This window comes from Gorilla gorilla, chromosome 14, assembly GCF_029281585.2.
Source record: "Gorilla gorilla gorilla isolate KB3781 chromosome 14, NHGRI_mGorGor1-v2.1_pri, whole genome shotgun sequence".
Lineage (NCBI taxonomy): Eukaryota > Metazoa > Chordata > Mammalia > Primates > Hominidae > Gorilla > Gorilla gorilla.
The window spans coordinates 119391582-119414781 of record NC_073238.2 but is presented as its reverse complement, the minus strand read 5'-3'; the positions used below and the strand labels follow the sequence as shown (position 1 = coordinate 119414781).

At 35.9% G+C, this 23200-nt stretch overlaps 1 long non-coding RNA gene across 4 annotated transcripts in view; it reads right to left on the bottom strand.

Annotated features, from left to right (window-relative positions):
- LOC129526279 (uncharacterized) overlaps positions 1–22947 on the bottom strand; it is a 41661-nt gene extending 18714 nt beyond the window's left edge. Inside the window, exons 1-3 of one of the 4 annotated variants that reach the window (XR_010130700.1) lie at positions 22512–22947; positions 18451–18594; positions 8535–10429 (exon numbers count right to left, since the gene is read on the bottom strand). This is a non-coding gene — a long non-coding RNA (uncharacterized lncRNA). Of the gene's footprint in view, positions 1–8534; positions 10430–18450; positions 18620–22511 lie in introns of those variants that run through there. The other 3 variants (XR_010130699.1, XR_008670911.1, XR_010130698.1) reach the window with 3 other exon arrangements.
- Positions 22948–23200: the final 253 nt, after the last annotated feature.

The following is a 23200-nucleotide window of genomic DNA, read 5'->3' as shown; positions in this document are numbered from 1 at the left end:
GGGAAACGAGATAATTAAATGTGAGTTAATGGAGAGAAAAGTGGATTCTTAGCAACAATGTCAGGAAGGAAAGCAGCTGAAGCAGCTGGAGGTGATTGGAACAGGTTTACACATTTGGACTTGATTACAATAGACCAAGAAGAACAGAATGATAGTATAAGAATAGGAATGCATATGGACTGAAGAGAGGGAATGGACGAGATATCTGAATTTTATTGGAAGCAAGACGTGGAGTAGAGGGAGAAACCTAGGACACAATTGATTTTTTTTTTTTAGTTACGACATTCCACAAAATGTATGAGATCAACAGGAGTAGAGAAGGAGGAACACCTTCAGAAAGTAGGAATAAAGAAAGTTTTAAAATGCAACATGTGAAACTTGAACATGTCTGAATCCAGGGTGATATATTATTAATACTATAATATGTAGGTATAATTTTGGAACTTCTTAATCATTTTATTCAGGGTATCCTGCCTCATTCTTTTACCCAAATTAAATCCATCCTTTATGATGCCACCAGAAGGATTTGACACCCAAATCTGATCAGTGCTTCCTCCACTTAAATCATTTTAATGGTTTTTCAGGATTCATATGATTAACTCCAAGCTTTTTAACCTGACATAAAAGCTACTTCTTGATTTTTTTTCAGCATCATACTGTACCCCAGCCCCCACCACAATAAACCAAAAAAGTTGATTCCTGTAAATTAAGAAATGGATGCGTTTAGAAGCATGGATTTGTATACTTAAAATCCACATCTCTAGACTTCTTCGTGATACTGGATTCTATTGATAAAATAAAAAATTTAAACTAAAAGATTGTACCATTGTGTTTCTTCAGCAAACACTTTGATGTGACTCTGATTTCAAGTCTTCTCACCCTTCTAAAGGATCCAGAATGAATGAGTTATTTAAAATAAATTGGCAGATGTACTTTCATAATGTGAAGGTGTGCGATGGGGGTACCACCTGATTCTGCTTAGTCCACAATGAGATGTAATATGCTTATGCTGAAAGCTGAGCTTTCAACTGGGTATCCTTGATATACAGCAACCTTGAAAAACCACAAAACTATCTTCTCAAAGTCTTTAAGCATGCATTATTCAGGCTACTTTGGTTTGGTTTTAAAGAAAAGATATGATGTTTGATGAACCTGAAAAAAAGAATCCCTAGAAACGATTTTTCTCCTTTTTTATATTTTAATTTTTTGATAAAACATTGCTTATGGCCTAAAGACCTTGTAATGCATTTCCCTCTTACAGTAAGAAGAGAGGAAAAGAGAGAGAGAGATTGAAGAACTTCACCCTGATAAGATCTCACCACCAGGCAGGGCAGAAGTACAACAATATCTGATATGTAATCTTATCTTTCTTGACAGTTATATGCAGTTAAGAGTTGGCAGTACATAGAGATATTGAGCCAGTTTGATTAAATATTTTTAAAATATTAGAAAAAGGATATTTAAACCCTTTTCTTCTCTAATGTTACTTTAGTAATATACTTTAGTTTTAGACTTAGCAAATGTATTTGGAAGACTAAAATAGTACAGGCTAAAAGCACTGACACAAAGTGGTTTGTTAATCATCGAACTCATGTTAATGCAAGTGGTTAGGGAATAGCTAATTAGCTAATTTCTATGCATTTCAAAATGCATAGGTGCACTATTCATTGATAAATTAATTCTTCAGAATAGATTTCCTGGCTTATATCTTGATTTGTATTTAACTTATTCTTTAATTGATCATTTAATATTTAATAACCATATACAGTAATGCAAAGTTATAATAAAATTATAATTTGCAGTTATCAGGAGAATATGTTTGCATCTTGCGTTTGAATTGCTTTAAAATACTGTACCTATAATAAACTTGTAAAACATAACTATATAAAATATACTATGTGAAATATACCTAAGGGCATATGGAAATATAATATTTTCTTTATTATTCTACCAAAGCTTAACACCTTGGCTACTAAAATAATACTAATTTTGAAACTCCAATATCTAATAGATTTTAAAAGTATAAATAACATGCTTGTTATTTTCTTTTCATCACATTAATTTATCTTCAGCCTTCATCCACTTGAAAAGTGGTGAAATCTTTGAAAAGTAGGAGGTATATATGCACAATATTTATTAATTAAAGAGGATGCAGATATCTTGTACAGAAAACAACTATATTGTGAAGTGCCCACATTTGATCAAAGATTTAGTTACTAAGAGACAGCAGCAGATAGTGAAGGAACTTTCATAATTCAAATGTAGAGAACAAATATATTATTATTGTATTAGTTTATAGGGCTGCCATGACAGGGTGCAACAAATTGGTGGCTTAAACAACAGAAATTTATTGTCTCATAGTTCTGGAGGCCAGAAGTTCAAGGTCCGGGCGTCTGCAGGGCTGGTTCCTTCCGAGGTCCTGAAGGAAAATCTCTTCCGTGTCTCTCTCCTGACTTCTGGGGGTCACTGGGCATCTTTGGTGTTCATGGCTTGAAGACACATCACTTAAATCTCTGCCTTGATCTCCTCATGGCATTCTTTCTGCGTGTCTAAATTTCTCCTTTTATAAGGACGTGGGTTCTATTGGATTAGGGCCACTCTAGTGACCTCATATTATCTGATTATGAGCAAAAAACCTAGTTCCAAATAAGATCCCATCAGAGGTACTGGGGGTTACGATACTAACATCTTTTGTGGAACCACAATTTAACCCATAATAATGATCTTAAATTTTTTAGATAATTACATGAAAACGAAGTCCATGCTTTTTGTGTGTGTGTGAAAATGTTGCTATTCCTGGGGCATAAAATAATGGCTTTATTATGCAGTTCTTGTTTCCTTTGGAAAACGTTCTCCATTCCTTTGAGTAAAACTGAAGTTGTTCTTGTTTTATAAACTCCACCCCGACACTCCACATCAAGCTCCAGTTAGAGTTTGGATATTAAAGTAATTAACTTTACCTCTAGGACATCATAATTTCTTGAGGGAATTTTTTTAACTAAAGCTTAATAAATCTGTCATAAGCAAAACAAAAGTAAAATATTACAGTGCTCAGAAAATAAATTTTCATCAAAATTACAATTTGCCAATTACATTAGAAAATATACATTACAAAACGTCAAAAATAAGAACGGGAAGTTGTCATAAGATGTTCTTATAAATAAATTGCAGGTGATATTATATGTAAGACAACAGCACCAGGAAAACTCAATAAGCTGCCTCAAAACAAATGTCTCTGCTTATTTAGAAATTCCTGGGGTAGGCCGGGTGCGGTGATGCATGGCTGTAATCCCAGTACTTTGGGAGGCCAACACGGGCGGATCATGAGGTCAAGAGATCAAGATCATCCTGACCAACATGATGAAACCCCATCTCTATCAAAAATATAAAAATGAGCTGCGCGTGGTGGCATGCTCCTGTAGTCCCAGCTACTTGGGAGGCTGAGGCAGACGAATTGCTTGAACCTGGGAGGCGAAGGTTGCAGTGAGCTGAGGTTGCACCATTGCACTCCAGCCTGGTGACAGAGCAAGACTCCCATCTCAAAAAAAAAAAAAAAAGAAAAAAGAAAGAAAGAAATTCCTGCAGAAAGTACAATTAGGTGGAAAAGGTGAATGGAGGCAAAGCAGCATCATTATCAGCTGGGGTTCAACTCAAGATACCAATAATACTACAGAACACAATAATAACATAAAATACTGTGAAAAATCATGGCAATAAGATCAAATGTGTGGGAAATTCCTGTTTCTTATAACAAAGATAAACAACACAATAAGCAAACACACAAATCAACAAACAAAATATCTCCTTCATTCCTCCAGATATTTATTCAGGATAACAGTTTTCTGTAAAACTCTGAGTCTTTAAAAGGTATGTGCAAGTAAAATAAATATATATCTCATCATATATTTTAAAATATAATATCACTATAAAGTAGTTATTGTATATTATTTTATGCTTGTATTTTAAATATATAACATTAATATTTTATATATACATTGTGCTTTCCCCGGCAATGTCTAAAGAAGCTGAGACATTTGTTTTGAGGCAGCTTATTGGGTTTTCCTGGTACCATTGTCTAATATATAGTATTAGTGAATATATAATATTTTATACTTATATATAAAATATAAATAGAAAATAAATATGCTATTTTTATATTTATAGTTTATATTTATATTAGAATTAATACATTATGTTTATATTTATTAATAAAGATATTTAATTTATTTTACATTTATATTGATTTGTAGAGATTATTATTATTTATCTCTATAAATACCATATTTATTTTTATATATCCATACTATTGATTCTGTTTCCCTGGAAAACCCTGCCTAATACAACCACCATGGAAACTCTGAGAATAGCTCAATAACTCCTGCTCAACCACTCCACGCACACATTTGCGCACTTTGGAAGCACCAAATAAATTGCTCTTAGAAGGTAAGTCACTGCAGAATTTCTCCCTCAGAAATGTAGGCTCCACATAGCTTGTAAGAATATGCTCTCACAGGGTGGTGAGCAAGCTAGAGGGATTTTTAGAGGAAGAGGGTAATAAGCTCTTAGTGGTTTGAGGATTCAAAGGAGATGTTAACTTCTAGACGTCTAGTGCTGCTCAAAGAGGAGGGAAGAGGATTATGCTTCTAGGTCTGCAAGAAACAAATCCCTGGGACCAGCAATGACTCAGTCAACCTCAGTGGCTTGGTCCCCTGAAAGATCGAGGAGGGTCATTGAACCAGGGCAGTGAAGGACCAAGAGGTCTGATTTTCAAATCCACTTCAGAAGAGGTTGTCCTAAAGGAGACTTCCCTGAGGAATCAGGATTTTACTCATCCAGGAATCACAGCAAAAGTTGCAAAGCATTGAATCTATAAATTACCTTGGGCAGTATGGCCATTTTCACGATATTGATTCTTCCTACCCACGAGCATGAAATGTTCTTCCATTTGTTTGTATCCTCTTTTATTTCATTGAGCCATGGTTTGTAGTTCTCCTTGAAGAGGTCCTTCATGTCCCTTGGAAGTTGGATTCCTAGGTATTTTATTCTCTTTGAAGCAATTGTGAATGGGAGTTCACTCATGATTTGGCTGTTTGTCTGTTATTGGTGCATAAGAATGCTTGTGATTTTTGCACATTGATTTTGTATCCTGAGACTTTGCTGAAGTCGCCTATCAGCTTAAGGAGATTTTGGGCTGAGACGATGGGGTTTTCTAGATATACAAACATGTCATCTGCAAACAGGGACAATTTGACTTCCTCTTTTCCTAATTGAATACCCTTTATTTCCTTCTGCTGACTGATTGCCCTGGCCAGAACTTCCAACACTATGTTGAATAGGAGTGGTGAGAGAGGGCATCCCTGTATTAAAAAAAAAAAAAAAAAAAAAAAAAAAAAAAAAAAAGTTGCAAGGCAAGAGCCATCAGAACCGCAGGGGCCTGGTTCAACCCCAGCCACATGTGCACCTGGGTGGGGAAACCCATAATCTACTTTACCATTCTCTTCTATTTGATGGCATGAGGACTCAGGGTTTTTAGAAAGTTAGGTGAAGGAGAGGGATCACTCAAGATCATTCTCATTTCTTTGCTAATAAGGCAGGCAGTGTCTCAGCCATCTCAGATAAATAGCAAATTCTTAGTCCTATATAAATTAATACTTTGTTGCATGAACTGAGAAGATGTGCATGCATAAAATAGAACCTCATGCTTAAGACTAGATTAAGAAATGTCAAAAAAGTGAATTCATATTAATAATATAAAACCAAATTTCCAAAGAAGAGAAAGGGAGAATAAAAGACTTAAAATAAAGCAGGACAGCACCTCCCCTCCCCGACTCCCACTTAAGAACACATCTGAAAGTGGGTACACCATTTTCATTTTCATGCCATTGGCCAGAACATTCTCAAGGCCTGTCCCCTTATAAAGCAGCCAAAAACCACAAATATAATTGCAAGTTTCCAGGTACACAGGTGGTATCTAGACCTATCACATGAAGAAGGAGAGGCCTGAAACTGGGAGGCAGATAGCAACCTGTCCCAAACCCATAAACCAACATGCGTGTGTGAATGCACCTCCCAAATAAAGCCTTAATATGACTTGCAAATGTTGGAACATCATTAAGAGTGATGGTTTCCAGGCATAACTGTACTTAACCAGGGGCTCTATCTTCAGATGCCGCCATTTGTGGCATTGTACTAGATACATCAATGTTAAACATAAACAGTATTAAATTTAACACAAAATGCAGTTCTAAAAAAATTGTTCTGTGAGGGGAATTGAGCGTATTCTGAAAGGCAAAGGTTGAACATATTGCAAAGGAAAAGAATTCCCTTTAGCAGAGGGTTTTGATAGTGGGAGCTTCACTTACACACCCTTAGGAGGACTGTAATGGACAGCTTTCCAAGTGAAACAGATACTGTTAAGAATGAGACTGCAGTTGCAAAGCATAAATTGCAAAGACAGAGGAGAGATAGAGAAGCCTCTTTCATTTTTCATATTAAAGCATTAGAGACAAAGTTATCATTGGTAAATCTCTAGGGAGTAATTTGATCAATGCTCAGCTGTGACCTTTTCTATATGAAATAGATGGTATGTTTGCTTTATGATTTCTTATACTCTGTTAGTGATGAAGTCACATGCACACTATAGTAATAACATGATGAGACCTCTTTAAGGTTGTTTCCTCAGCATCAAATATAATGCATATTTCATTATTTATCCATTCTTATCCATTAAAATGCTATTTTAAATGATGTATCAGCAAATGTAATCAGAATGATTTTATTCTAGTAGAAGGTGATTTATTGCACTAAGTAGTATAGGCCTAAATAGCTAGCACGAAAAAAATGGGACTCACGGGAAATGTGTCAAAACTTCTCCACAGTATTATTACTCAAATAGGAAAATACATTATTCAATTAGTGGCTTTAACATAATTTCGGCAACATCAGTAAAATTTGCTTCTTAATAAGTCTAGGAATATGAAAACAGCATTTAATATAGATAAATCTATGAATAAAATATACTTTCTATTTATTTGGGGAATTTTGTTTTCCCAAATATTTAACTATTTTTTTTTGTATATTGTTATTAGAGCAACAAGAAAAAAGACAAATAACATTTTAGAACTTTACATCTTTTCCTTCATACCCTGACATTTCAGTCATGTGATATGATTGGCAATGCTTGAAACCTCGTTATCAGTCAAACCAGTGAGAACTGGATAAGCCATTTGTTTTGTATGCAAAACAGCAAACAGACCTTTTATTGCTTGATGTATAATTGTCTATCTTAGATATATTGGAACATAATCAAAATCTATACTACAATATGACATATTGTACAAGTTTTCCTCCAAATAAATTTTCTTGAATATTGTTTCTGGCAAATCTAATTTCCTAAATCAGTGTATACCAAATTAAACTTAATTTACACCCAAATGTGTAGACTGATGTTTGTTGACATTACTCCACAAAAATGTGAGTTACATTGGAAATGAACATAAAAAAGTTAAAAGCAATAAACAAATTAATTATAGAGACTGGTATCTATATAGTATAAATTAATCCAAAGTGCAAGAAATTCCAAAAGGCAAAATGTGAAATAATGTAAATTTTGTCTATTGTTGGAATTATTAATAATCAGCAAAAAGGAGATGGAATGCAACTAATGAAGTAGAAAAACTTCCAAGTCTTTGCTAGAAAAATAGAGTCAATTCTAGATGTTTGTCTCTGTCAAATTAATTTCAGACAAGGCTCATATTTTGCTGAAAACTCACATATTGTGCATAGTAAAAGTGCTGGATGATGTTTTTGTTTGTTTTGTTTTTCTTTTCACATAAAAACTATCATTTCACTTTATGCAAGGGTCTTTCAGATCTTGAAAGGACAACGTGGATGTTGACAAATCTACAAAGTTGTAATATCATTGGGGAAATAAACAGAGTTTGTGCCATCAAAAGATTTTCAATATAGAACAATCTGGTCAAAATTCTATATTGAATGAAGATGCTTAATGAAAGCAAAGAAAGAATAATCTTGGTTTACGTATTTTGAAGGATTGACTGGCATGCTTAAAGAAAAGCATATGTGACGATGTGCCTAAACTCCTCATAGTTATATGTGATTTAGCAACCAGTGAAATAGATGAACTGCCTTTGGGAACCCCATTTATTTCTAAATGGAAGAGGTGTCCTTGTATTCAACAGTTTTTTTATACATATTGTGCAGATTCCAGATTTTATTGTGATCATCTTTGGAAAGTAATAAGTGTATTTCCTTCTGGGTAAATTGCATCACTACAATGAGAAGGCATTATTTTCTAGCTGCTTTTTCAAATATAGTCACTGACTCTGAACCCAAGTAGTGGGTCTTAAGGTCAATAATGACAAAGGAAAGTACATTATTGAATTAAAACCAGAGATTGCTAACAGTAAGACATCATGGCCTATATTAATTTGAGAAGCACATTACTTAATGGCTATTTAATAAGTATCTCCATATATATGCAGTTTTACTGACAAATAAACAATAATCTCTTCCCCTGCCCCAACCTGCTTTCAGTTGTCCTTTAATTAAACTGAGTGAGCATACATTAATTAACTAAAAGAAGTATTGTGCTGTCTGAACAAATAATATGTAAAAATCATTTTATGAAAGCATATGTTACAGCAACCTAGTTACATTTGACATATTTCTGTATATTCAGTATATCAGTATTTTGGCAAAATTACAAACACATGTACTTTTAAAAATGCATAAAGGAAAGCTCGCCTGTATCTCTTTCTGAAGCACAAAATTAGTTTAATTAATAATTTATTTAATAGTATTTGCTATTTAACAATATGAAAAATGTTAAGTTATCTAATATAGTATTGAAGAAGTAAAAGCTCCATAATGAAAAAAACTAAACACAAATTACTTTTTAGAAACCTCTCATAGATAGAGGTAGGACAGGTATATTTTAGTTTTGAATATCAATGCCAAGAAAGAAGCACATTTATGAGACAGCTGGCTAGTTCCATTTCTTCAACTTGTCATGTAATTAATTGGATGAGTTTATAAATGGAAATTGTAACAAGGCAACACCCATATCATACCAGATGGTACATACTTCCTTAGATCTGAGAATATCTGTATTTAATTTATTTTATTTAGTTTGATATATCTACTAAAAGTAGTGTGCAAAAATGGTTATGAACAGGAGCACTGGAGTGAAACTGACCTGGGTTTGAATATCCAGCTCTTCTAATTTGTTCATTCAATGAATGTTTACCCAATATACCTACTATGAGGTAGGTGCTCTCCAAGGTGCTGGAAAACCAGCCAAGATTAAATTGTTCCTTGTTCCTGGGTATTTACAATCTAGTGGGAGGAAGAAAGAACTAGCAATGACATACATTAGATTAGAATGCATTGTCAGATAGCAAAAAGCATTATTAAGAGGAAAAAGAAGAGTAAAATAATAAAAATATAGAAAGCAGAAGTGTATGTTTTGTCTTTAATGGGATGCTCAGGTTTAATTAAAAGATTATTTTTAGACCAGTTTAGAATGCCATGTACACAGTACAAGGAAACCAGTGAGGCTGAAGTGGTGGGAATCAGGGGCAGGGACAAGGGAGTTAGTGAGGAGACTTGCTTTCAATCCTTTAGGACAAAATTAAGATTGACGTTTTTTGCTCAGTGTAAGATGAAGTCATTGGAAATTTCAAGTATGGTTGCAAGGCTGTCAGTTTTATTTTAAAAAATCCCTTTGGCTGCCGCAGGGAACAAGGCAATGATGGTTTGGGCATAAGGCAGATGGGGGTGATGCGAGGGAGTTAATGTGTGATATATTTTGAGGATACAGCTTATAAGATTTGGATTAAATTTTGTTTATATATATAAAAAACTAAATATATTCATACATGTATATAAGAGTCAAGGTTGAGTCCATGTCTTTTGATTGGAGCAGCCAAATGAACGAAGGTGACTTTTACTGATATTTGCATGTTTTCTAATTAAATGCATAACCTTTAACCTCTCTAAAACCTGTTTTCCTCATTTGAACAAAACGGTAACAAAGATATCTACTCCACAGATATAACAATTTCCTCTCTCAAACTCCAGCTTCACTTTCTACTTACTGCTATCAATAATAACTAACTTTCATTTTGCATTTTGCGCTTTAAACTGCTTTCGAATATATTTCTCCCAGGATTGCTATGAGATGCATTTGATTATAATAACAATAAACTCACAAACAAAAGACAACAAAATCAAACTGAGGCTCAGAAAAGTACAGTGCCCACAGGCTTACAGTCTTTAGAGACTGAAGTGCAGTTAATTCCACAGCTCACAAGTGGAAATGCTGGCTTGAAATCTGTCTTCCATTTCAAGTCCTGTGCTCCCTCCACTATCTGCTTTCTTCTCCTGGAATGATATCACTGCTGTTTACCTGGGTGAATATAAAACAAAAAGAGTCTAAAAAATTAGGAGCCTATTTGACCTTCCTAGATTTCTATTGAATGATTGATTAGGTTTAAAAACAGGGATGGGGTCTTGCTATGTTGTGCAGGTCTTGAGCTCCTAGGCTCAAGTGATCCTCCTCCCTCAGCCTCCCAAAGTGCTGAGATTATAGGTGTGAGCCACTGTGCCAGGCCCAGTTCCCTAGATTTGAAATTATTTTGGGGTACAATTAACTTGAGTTACATCAGTAACTTCAGTTACATCAACTGTAAAGAGTAACGTAGGCAGAATTTCCCTTCATCACTTTCATTATTTTTGTTTTAGCCTGGACGTTTTTCTTTCTGTCCGATGCAAACAATCTCTTTTTCTCAGGTACTCAGGTATCTCTTATTTGTTGCCTTTTTCTTGGGTAAACAAATAGATGGCTATGTGGGACTAGCCTTAGCAAGAAAACATACCTGAAATTATAAATAGTTGATTGGAATGAAATTATAGGATATTTTCTCTGTGCCAGGCAGTATGTTGCTCATTCTAAATAAGCTAAATATAATAGGATAAATTACCACAATACATTATTATATGTGCTGGCTCCAGAGCTAATGATAAATTATAAAATAAGATCCATTTCTGCCTTCAAAGAGCCCCTGGTTTGTAATAAACAATATTCTCCATGTCAACAGGGGAGACCATCTTTGTTTAAATTCTAGCCAATGTTGGAGTTTAATATGGAAGTCTTGACTTGATCAGAAATCCTTAGTATTCAAGAATTTTACATCTTTCCCTTAATCTTGTCTGGATTCATATGGCAAGCCAGATGTCCTGGAAATGCCCAAAGGGCGGAGGCTGCCTTCCCACCATCTGGAGATGGTCCTTTGTAATATTGCACTATCTCCCCTTTCCCTATACCCATATCAAACACCAGACTCAACAGCTGGATGTTCAATTATTCAGGCCTCATAAGTACTCTTTAATTACTACTCTACACTATCTTTTAAACTAATAAACACAGAACTAGGCTGTGCAGTTATAGTTACAACTGAACCAAATATGGGAAATATTTGCATTAAATATTTATTATTGTCTTCAGGACTTTTCAATGTATATTTTAAAATAATTTAAAGACCGTTTTTTAAATATTTAACTTGAAATTTGTTCTTATTAATTTATAATTTGAATTTAAATGTGTAATTATCTTCATGGTTCAAATCAAATATCTTTCATTTTACTGTCTTTTGCACTAAGTTCATAGTATAATATAGACCGTAGGATGTAGAAAATAAATAAATTTATAATATGTAGAAAATAAAGGGAGTATAATGCTTGGAAAAATCTGTAAGAATCTGAACACTGACAATTTAAGACAAGTGCAACTTAAGTGCTAACAATTTATGTGAATTTTTGCACACTTTTCACTAAAAAAGTAACCCTGTCATCACAATCACGGTGATACCTAACATTATCTATGTGCAGATAAAAGGTACCTTCATAAAAAAAACACATTGGCAAAATATATCATATGCAATTTAAGTATAACAGAGAAATAGGTATTTGAAAATAACATTCTTCTGATTACAAATAACTTTTTAAGCAGAAATTTTTATTTCCTTAAAAATGGTTTTCAAAGAAGAATAAGAACTATTAAATCACTATCAGTATTAGTTCATTTTGAATGTCTCTGTCATTAAATACTAGGAAACATTCCTTCATCATTTTTTTGAGTATAATTTTGCATTCAGGTTTATGCAATAGTTCTACTGTATAAACATGCGACTACTCATGGTGAACCATCTAATATAATTTTACCAGGTTAAAAAGTCTACCATAGGCTATAATCACAGAATATTTTCTATTGTAGTTGGTTGAATATTTTTTAGACCTATGTCTGTAAAATACAATACATATCTTGTATTCTTAGCATTTCTTTATTCCCCTAATTGGCCATTTGTAATTGAATGGGGGAATGAAATTTCCGTCTCATGACACTTTTATTCACCTAACATCATCTCATGCTAAGAACAATACTTACATCCTCTTAGTTGGTTTTATAAAGGGCAAGTATGAATTCTAGAAATATGAACATTTTGATATATTTCCTTTTAAAACTTTGTGAATAACAAATATTAAAATAAAATTAAATTTAATTTCTATAATGGAATGGGCATTTGGAGTAGAATATATCTATGTTTTATTCAAATCTCAAATTAGGCCTTGGCATTTGCTTCTGAATAGACAATGTAGTAGGCTACAGAAATGACTCTCAAAGATATCAGTTTCTAATCATTGGAAACATTACTTTATGTGAGAAAAGTGTGATTGTAGTTATAATTAAGCTAATGATCTTGAAATGGGGAGATTTTCCTGAGTTCAACTGTATGTAATCACATGTACCCTTGGAAGAGGAAAGTGGAAGGACATAAGTTCTATCTCATGCACACACACACACACACACACACACACACACACACACACATACACAATATCAACGGGAAGGCAAAGCTCAGGCTTGAAGATGCTGGCCTTGAAGACTGGACTGATAAGGCCAGGAGCCCAGGAATACTGGCAGTCACCCCAGGAAGAAGGATGAAGGAACAGAATCTCCCTGGAGCTCCAGAGGGAGCTCAGGTCTCTCACCTTGATTTTGCCCCAGTGAGATTGATTGGCCTTCTGGATGAGAGAACAATTCCTGTTGATTTAAGCCACAGACTTCATGGTAATATGTTACAGCAGCCACAGGACTCCAGTACAGGTGAGAAAATGAGACAGTATTGGTGTAGCACTGGGTTCATTTAAAGACAGCAGTATTCTGAAATATTTTGTCTGTTTTTGTGAGCCTAAAAATACTTTATCTCTTATCAGAGATTTTTCTCCTTCATCTACATTCTGTCTAGCTACCCCTGTTCCTGACATTGCTGAGGGCCCTGGGGTCACACGCATAAGTCTATTCTGATGGAATCAAGTTCTGCTGCTGTAGCCTGGGAAGGCCCCACCTCAACGACATCTGCTGTCTTCTGCAGCTCCTCCACCTGCAGGAGGGTCTCAGTTATTTTGACCCTTGTTCAAACCTAGAAGTTTTGTGGCCCCTGGCTGGGACACTCTGTGACCAAGAACCAGTGTATAAATTCTCTGCTTTTCCACTTTTAGAGTGAAAAATTATGGGTATACATTGTTCCTTGGAGGATCCCTGTGGGTCTGAGATCTAGATGCCTAGAGCAGAATTCAGCTCAACAACAGTTCTTTTCTTTGGCTACTTCTCTTTCCTCATTTTACTTTTTCAGTCTACTCTCCTGTTCCTTGAGATTATTTTCTAAAATCTTCACATAATCCCAGCCTTAGCTCTGGACCTGAATGGAACCAAACATAAGACAGCTGGTACCTTCTAGAAGGTAGACTGGAAGATTTCTGGAAATAGATCACTCACTGATCTGACAGCATTTCAGAACCACTGCTGGTGGTAACAATAATGGGGGCATCTCCCAGAATGCAGTAACATCACAATTGCAAGATTCATGTCCATTATGACTTGAGATGAGCTAATGTGGTGGTTGACAGATAAAGTTACTGAGGGAGGCAATGGTAAGTGTAAAGACAGTAGAGTGAACTGGCTTTTTAAAATGGCTTTTGACACCTTGACAACAGAAAATGACATGCTCAATGTAGCTATCAATTCAAAGTACACCATAAAGGTCAGGAATCCTTTATGCAACAACCAAAGGAACCCTTATTGCCTCCTTATCTCCTACAGCTCCATGGCACATTGTGCTGAAAGTCAGGCCCAACATATAGCCCAATTAGTTAGCAGAGCTATAATTAGACTAAATGCAGCACTTGGTAAGTACCTTCACTAAATTCAGGGCTGTGATAAGGCAGACCCATGGCCATGAGACCTGCAATGGGGACACTACTTGGGTGGACAAGCTGAGAATCCTCAGCAATTGCTTCCAATTGTCACCTAGGGTACCTAGCTCCCACTCGCTTGGTAGAAAAGACCATTCTCACCTCTGATGGTGCCCATATAAAGACATTTTCTGAGACAGATTTCTCACAAGATGATGTTTGTTCTTCCCTTCGAAAGTCTGTTCTAATTTCCCTCATTAGCACTAGGCCAAGGGTTGGCAAACTTTCTGAAAACAGCAAAATCATAGGTATTTTAGGCTTTGTGGATCTGAATCAAGGGCATGATGTGGGCATTTATATAACTGTTGAACAGATCACCATTTAAAAATAATAAATCCATTTGTAGGTTGAAGGCCACACAAAAACAGGCAAGAGGTGGGAATTTGACCTTGGACCATAGCTTGATGACCACTGATCTCCACTTCTCAGTTATCCAACTTTAAATTTCATCAGACTCACTTAGAGGATTTGTTAGGATCATTTCTGTAGCCTAACTCCAGCGCTTCTGATTCACTAGATCTTGGGTGGGCTGATAATTTGCATTTCTATTAAGTTTCCAGGTGGTGCTGATACTGCTGAGTGGAAAAATCACGCCTCCAGACTGAGAGTATTACATTTTAGCCTGTGCAAGGATATACAGTCTCAGTACTCAGAGGAAAAAGTGCAGTCAACTTCTGGCAAGAGCTGCTATGAACCAGCAAGACATAGAGGACGCAGTTAGGAGTCACTCTTCCGGGTGTTGAAGCGCAAAGGGCAGAACTTAAAGTTGGAAGGAGAATGTATTTGGGTGGAGACAGGTGTTGGAAACCAGGACACCTGGAGTAGCTCCTGATAAGAAGCTACTTTTTACTACTGCTTACATTTCTTTTCTTGAAGCTTGGACATGACTGCAACCTACAGAAAACGAGGTAGGGATGTTGGACACATCTTAGCACATTTAGCATGGCTCAGGAGGCACGGGAGGAGATACTAGTTTTGATATTTTATGTGAGACCGGAGAACCCATTGCTTGACTACATTCCCTGAAGGCCCAGCAGTCACTCACTTGACTGTGACAAGATAGAATACACTAATGAGGAGGCCAGTCATATCATTGAACCCTGGCCAAAGTTCATTTACGGCAAGCCCAATGGGATAACAGACAATTCCTATGGTCATTTCTCTGACCCTGGAGTGTACAATTGTGACAGACACTCTTAGCAACTGACTGGGGAGGCTCACTTTAAAATCCAGTGTGTTCCTATTGGCTCCCTGACCTGTGGAGTAACTTAATATGGAAGCAGGCCAAGTGCTAATCCCTGAAGCTGTCTGCCCCTAGTCAAGATCATAGAATCTACTGCATCTCAGGAAAAACTGCAGAGATGAGCACAACATCAAAGACTTAGAGTATAACAGGTGTGGTGGTTCCCATTGCAAAAGGTTCAACTAACCTGTTTTGTACCTGCAAAATCCAACTGTGTCATACGGGTGATAAAGGAGTGCAGTAACGCAAATTCCCCCCCACCCCAACCGGCCTATGCTGGCTGTGGTATTAGCACAAACCTTGACACTTGGTTAGTTCCTATGGAACTGGAAAAAGCATAGTTTTAATCCTCATTGTTAAGGAAAAATAATTTATTTCAGTCATGTCTTACACCTAAGCACAGTTTAAGTATTAGTAGTGTGAAATTTTTCCTATCTCGCCGTGAGACATACATAGCCATCCTCTGAGACGGGTTACACAGGTGAAACAGGATTCCTAGTGAAGTACTTGACATTGTAGATCACAGAAAAATAAATCTGGGGAAGAGGAATATATGGGGGGAGGGCAGCTTTGATGAGATGGAGAACAGGGGAATTTCTATGTCAACATTTTTCTCACCTAGCAGAGCAAGCCTCCCTTGGGTAAAATTTTGCTAAGTACTCTTAGTAATACAAAAGAAAAATATAAGACAGAGTGCTTAACATCTACCTGGGAGACCTGATAAATATTCATAAAACCGTGAGAGAACAACACATATCATTAACTCTCCTGATTGTGTGATGAAACTATTTAGTATCATGGGCCTTAGGAGAAGAGAGAAGTCTGGGTTGGAGTAATTGAAGAGAGTTTTATGGAGGAACTGGGATTTGAGAAAAGATGGATGAATAGTATTCCAAAAAGGAAAGTGACAAATACACTTCCAGTAAAGAGGACAATGCCAAATGTACACGATGCAAGAAAAGATACTCTTAAGTTATAGGACACGGAAAAAGCCAGTACAATTATTAAGAAAGCAGACTGAAAAATGTTCATTGTCCTCAGATAGCGAAGAGGTTTTTGTTTTGTTTTGCTTGAGATGGAGTCTCTGTTGCCCAGGCTGGAGCGCAGTGGCACGATCTTGGCTCACTGCAATCTCCGCCTCCCAGGTTCAAGGGATTCTCTTGCCTCAACTTCCTGAGTAGCTGGGATTACAGGCATGTGCCACCACACCTGGCTAATTTTTATATTTTTAGTAGAGACGGGGTTTCACCATGTTGGTGAGGCTGGTCTGGAACTCCTGACCTCATGATCCGCCTGCCTTGGCCTCCCAATGAAGAGGTCTTTAAACCAGTCAGCTTCATTAAATTATGATATAATATCAAATTATGAGGGATCATAGACATTTAAGCAGATGCATTGCATGGCATAAGAAATGCCTGACAGACCAATCAGGGAAAGGCCAGCAGAATGAGAACTACTGACTTTTTTCTTAATTGTTTGGCTGTTAGTCTATTGTCATCTGTAAAATTATTTCTCCTCTAGCTGTCCAATAAATCTTGCAAACCAATAAATCATCCTTTATAGCCATTTCTCACTTTTCACTTTCTTCTTCTGTCTCCTTCTGCAGTCTCATCTATATTTGGGGATTGACTTACCACATATTCATAGGTTTCAATTTTGTTGTTATTGTTGTTGTTTTGTTGTTGTTTTGGTCTCTAAGCCAGATTTGTCTTTTAAGATCCCAGAACCAAATATTTACCTTCTTCCTAAATACTTTTACTTGGAAGAGGCAAACTTAACAGGGCAACAGGAGTTGGGATGGCTATCAGTCTCATGTAACAGAAATTAACAAAGTGTATGTTAAACAAGTAATTTTTTTGCAGGCAATAATGAGCCCCAGGCTGATGTGTTCAGTGCTAAAGCAATAGTTCAATGCTCCATTCTCTTCTTTTAGTCACACTGCACTGTCCTTAATGTGTGGCTTTCCCCCACCCCATGGTTATAAGAAGCTACCACTCTTTAAGGAATGTCTCTTCATTTCAAGCAAGAATAAGTGAAAAAGAAAAAGGCAAAAGGCCTGTGCAAATAAAGGTCATTACTTATTTAGAATAATAGGTTTCCTAGAAGCCCAAGCCAGAAAGTTTCCATTTCAGTTTCCTTGTCTGGAAATGACCAAGTCACTCCTGGATGCAGGAGAATATGGAAAATCCAGTTCTTACCTATCTACAGTGCCACAACTTTACAAAAACAAAGTGTTATTTGTAAAACAAAGGACGTAAGATAACCAATCAAAAGGCTCTGCTGCAGCATCCAAAATTCAATTCATGATGGCCCACACCCAATTAGGTGGTCCTGCAGTGCTGCCTGTATCAGTGAACAGTTCCACAGTTCTCTAGTGATTCAAGTCAGAGCAATAATATTCACCTTTGCTACGCCTCCATACCCACTGTATATCCTTGCACAACAATTTTTCTCCCCCAACCTATCACTTGATTTCAAGGTAACATTTATCTCCGAAGCAATTAGTGAGGCATCATTCAAACCACTGTCCCTGCATCTAAACTTGCCTTGAAGCTTCTTCCAGTCAATTTACCACTGTGCACTGAGCTATCTCTTAAAAGGCAAATTGGAGAGGATCACCCGATAGTTCCTATTCAACAGCTTCCCATTGCCCTTACATAAAGGTCACACTCACACATAACCTACAACATCCTTTAAGTGTAAATGCTGACAAGTTGTATTTCACCGCCACCCCTCCCCACTATATTCCAGGCACATGGGCCTTGCTTGTTTCTTGTTCTTTCCTGGTTCTCTCTTTTAGGATTTTAAACGTGTTTTTTTCTCTGTCAGGAACACCCTTGTTTCCCAAGTTCATTTAACTGTCTTCAGCCTACCTTCAAATTTTAACTCTACTGTTACTTCCTCAGAGATCTCCCTTGTCTTCCTGGCCAGGAGAACACTTCATGTTTATTTCTGTGATGACTGTGTTTGATCCCTGAACCAGGCTCCACGTATTTTCCTCCTCATTTCTGTGCCACCTGTTCCAACAATGTGTTCAATTATCTGTATGTATAAAACAAATTGAAAAAAGGAGGGGAAAAGGAGGAACAATTCTCCACTCCATAACTCCACTCTTTAACTGTTTCCATTAGGTAGATAAGAAAATCACCATCATAAATTGGAGAAAAAGAGTATCCTAGGGAAATATTCAACTATGATAAATTCATAAGAAGAAAAATAAATCAGAAAGCCATAGGCTGGTTTTACTTAACAATATGAATGCAAGATCTTAAACACAATATTGGCACATAGAATAATTCCAGAATTCATTTAATAATGAAAGCTATTGGCCGGGCACAGTGGCTCGTATGTGTAATCCCAGCACTTTGGGGGGCTGAGGTGGATCACTTGAAGTCCGGAGTTCAAGATCAGCCTGGCCAACATGGTGAAACCCTGTCTTTAATAAAAATACAAAAATTAGCCAGGCGTGGTGGTGGGTGCCTGTAATCCTAGCTACTCAGGAGGCTGAGGCAGGAGAATCGCCTGAACCCGGGAGATGGAGGTTGCAATAAGCCAAGATCGTGCCACAGCACCCCAGCCTGGGCAACAGAGAGAGACTCTGTCTAAAAAAAAGAAAAAGAAAAAAGAAAAAAAATCTATTACTAGGTGTTGCTTATTCTATATAATTAACACACAATTTGATAAAGGATAGCTATTAATATAAATTTTTTACGTTAATAGGTTAAGGGAGAGTTAAGTAAATATGGTAATTTAGGAGATACTGAAGAGATAACTTCTGTTTCTGAAGAAAAACTTTTTTTGCTACAAGGAGATGATCATATTAAGGAAAACACCTCTATTGCAAACAGTCATTGACATTTAAATTAAAATGAATTTATTTTAAAGTATGAAGTCTACCACAGATCTGTGGTATGATCCAGAAGCTCCTATCAATTCTGCAACAAAAAACTATAACAAAAGAGTAAAATAAACTTTGATATTGAGCAGTTAAAAAATGTTATTTCCAGATAACATAATTGGCAAAAGGAAACAAAAAATGACCAAAAATAAATGAGGAGTTTTTACATCAATTAGAACAAAGTCATATGATAAATTTTATAAGACAAACACACTAAAATGTTAATCGTGGTTATGTCCATATAGTTCCAATACTTGACAATTAAAATGTTTATTCTAATTTTGGAGTTTTCATATTCCTTTATAATCAGAAAAAATAGTTGCTATATACACTTGTAAAGGAATGAGGAATTGCATTTAGTTAGAGTTGTAGTGACTTGATATATAGAGTGCATATAGGTCTTTATTCTTGTCAAACTGTAAATCATTTTCTGGTTTTAAGATAGACACTAATGTAGATAAATTAACTTATGGACCACTTGGATATCATTCAGTGCTCTGCTCTATTCCTGAAAGTGTAAGAAACTACAATAAATGTGAACTAATACAAATGACAACTGTACACTTTTACTTTACTATTCAGTTTTTAAAGAAGTATATCAAAACACATAAGGTCAAAAGATTGGGGACCTTCCCATATTTTAATTTTGGACATAAATATTTTATTTTGCCATACTTATGTTCATCCAAATAACCCCAAGTCTCTTATTGTAGTTGTTTTCATAAATGCTGACATAGTATCATTTGTGAGAAATCTTGCTCTTTGGGAATACATTTGATTTTAGAGATTAGACACATGTCATTCAAAGTTAAGTGTGGTGCTTCAGTATCTGATGAAGTTGTACAGCAATGTTTTTGGTCAAATATCACGAGATACATAATATAAAGGCAATAATTTTACTTGGGAGCTTGGAACTTAGTTACAATACCTGTGCCAACTATTGCAAATTTTAGAGAAACCTCTTAAGAATGTTTAACCTCTGTTTTATCACCTTAAACTAGTAATAGTATTTAATTCCCTTTTCTCACAGAGTTTGTGGTCAATCACTGTTATATCAAGTTAGCGTTCTTGTTTCTGTTGTAGATTCTATAATAGTAACTTGGGCAGTGGGGGCATTTTTGACATTCATAGTTTCTCATATGAATAAAGCAACATCATAGGAAATACTTGTTTGCTAAAAACGTATAATGAAAGTATAAATATAAGGTTAATTTATAACCCTATATTTTCTAAAATTCAAATATTCAACTGTAATACTTCTAATATTAATGTGTGTTTAAGCAGAGAATATTCTTTCAGTCTTGATTTTATATGTGGTAGGACTCTGATTTTTCTCATTTAATACATTTTACATCTAAGTAGCTATGAGATATTGATAACCTACTTTCTATATTAGATATGAAATTTATAACTATTTTTTCTACCAAAAAATGTTTTTAAAATATATACTTATGTATATAAAACAATCATCATGTATTTTTGGAAGGCAATTGTCAGAAGTCTATAGGAATAATGATAAGTATGGACTGCATTTTTTTCTGAATAAACTTTTACTTCTGTGGAGATAACTCTACAGAGAACATTAATTTCCTTCTTTTTGACTTTTGATCGTGATAGTTGTCAAATGTCATTTTCGTTTCCAGATCTGTCTCAATATAATTTATCCTTCAGTCTATATATAATGTTTACGCTGGTTCCCAGGAGATATGAGAAGTTCTGTTTGACATATCATTTTGTGGAAAATTGTGTCTTCATATTTTCATATATCATGTCTCTATATTTATTCTACATCTTACTTTACAAATCTTAGTATGCTGTGTACTATCAACAGCAGAATGCTAGAACTTATTGTTTTAGAAAGAAAATCAATATGTGTGTGTGTGTATGTGTGCGTGCACACACACAGATATATGTATACACATTCCTGCCAAAAAGAATCTGTTATTTGCTACCAATTCATATCAGGAAAGTTTAAATTATTTTGTCCTAATTTTTATTATTCTTATTTTACATTAAAAACAAAGCATGTATCCTGTAAAAGATGTAAAAATATCAGGGTTACCTAAAATTCACATGGACCAGTTCTCAACTTATGTCTCATAAAGTAATTTTCTAGAAGGTCTTAATTATTTCACATTTCATGCAAGGAATTTTAAGATTAATACTTGTAAACACCACTTACATGAGATACAATTCATTTTGCGGGAGAGCTGCTTTAAGTTGTCTGGAAGATTTCTTACATGAGAGTTTGCTTTGTGTGTTCATTGGACACTGTTCCTCAGTCTCCCATGCTTTTTTTTTCCTTATTTGCTGAACTCCAAATATCTACGTGCCGCAGAGATTAACTCTGGCCTCCCTTTGCTCTTTATACATTCATTTGTTTGGTGAAATCAGGCAATCACATAACTTTATTCTGAGCAGCCCCAAATTGATATAATTTATATGTCCAGCCTCCCTTCCACATGAGCAAAACCTGTTGCCTCCTTGACAACTCCACATGCGTGTCTAATAGAGATCTCAGATTTCGTGTCTAAACTGAGCTCTTGATTTCCCTCTCTCTGCCTTCGTGCGGGGACTGCAATCAAATCACAAGGACTGTATGTGATTGTGAATTAGAAAAATGGATTTCTTAGGATAGATGCGGAACAAACTGCATACTGCATTACTGGATTTTTTTTTTTTAAGGCATTCTGACAAACCCAATTACCTTCAGGATGTATGGTCTGGAGAGAAAGGATCTAGATTGTATTCCAAACATGCTGCTCTAGGTGGATACATGTTGTACAGAGCATAGTCTGCACGATGGGATGGAATATACCTCCCTTGCTGGCTCTGCAGATTCTTCTCTCTCTGAAAATGGGAATTCCAGTGTCCTTGCCGCTCAGGCAGGGTACTAAATGGTACTATTTCATTTAATACCAATCCTCCAGTCCTTGAGGACATTTTCTTGGCTCTGCCTCCAACAGATATTGGAAATCTGACCACTTCCCCCACACTTCCCGCTTACATCCGATCCCGGTCTCCTTCACTTCTTACCTTGATTATTACGGAGAAGCCTCTTGCTTCCCTGTTCCCACCTGAAAGTTATTTTCAACGTGGGAATTAAAGTTGATGTTTTAAAATGATACAACTCGTTGCTCTGTTTAAAGGTGTCCGTGGCTTCTCCTCTTCCTCAGGGGACGTTCTTTCAATTGCCTGCAAGACCAAACGATCTTCCCCATTCCCATCCCTTTAACGGTCTCAAGGCATATTTTGTGCCTCTCTCCTTGTTCTCCTCGCTCCCACAACGGCCTCATTGTCCCTCCCTGAACGTTTGGTGACAGGAAGTGTTCAGTGCCCCCGATATCCACATGGCTTGCTCATCAACTGTGTATGATTTTTGCTCAAATGTCTCCTATATGTAAAGTCTTCTACTGCCACCCTATTTAAATTTCAATTCTCCCTATACAAACCCTCAATGCCCCTTTCCTCCTTCATTTATCCTCATAGCCTTTATAACCATCTGACATCAACAGTTTTAAAGCAGCACTTCCCATTCTTCTTGTCTCTAGTGTTTTCCTCTTTTAAAATTAGCACTCTACCAAATTGCCATACCGTTTGCTATTTTTTAAATATAAGAATTGATGTATCTTTTACCTTATTAAGTGGAAATACTCCTCAAATACTTAGTGTTTCTCTGTGTGTTTATATATACATTATTTCATTATAATTATTCTGTTCTCATT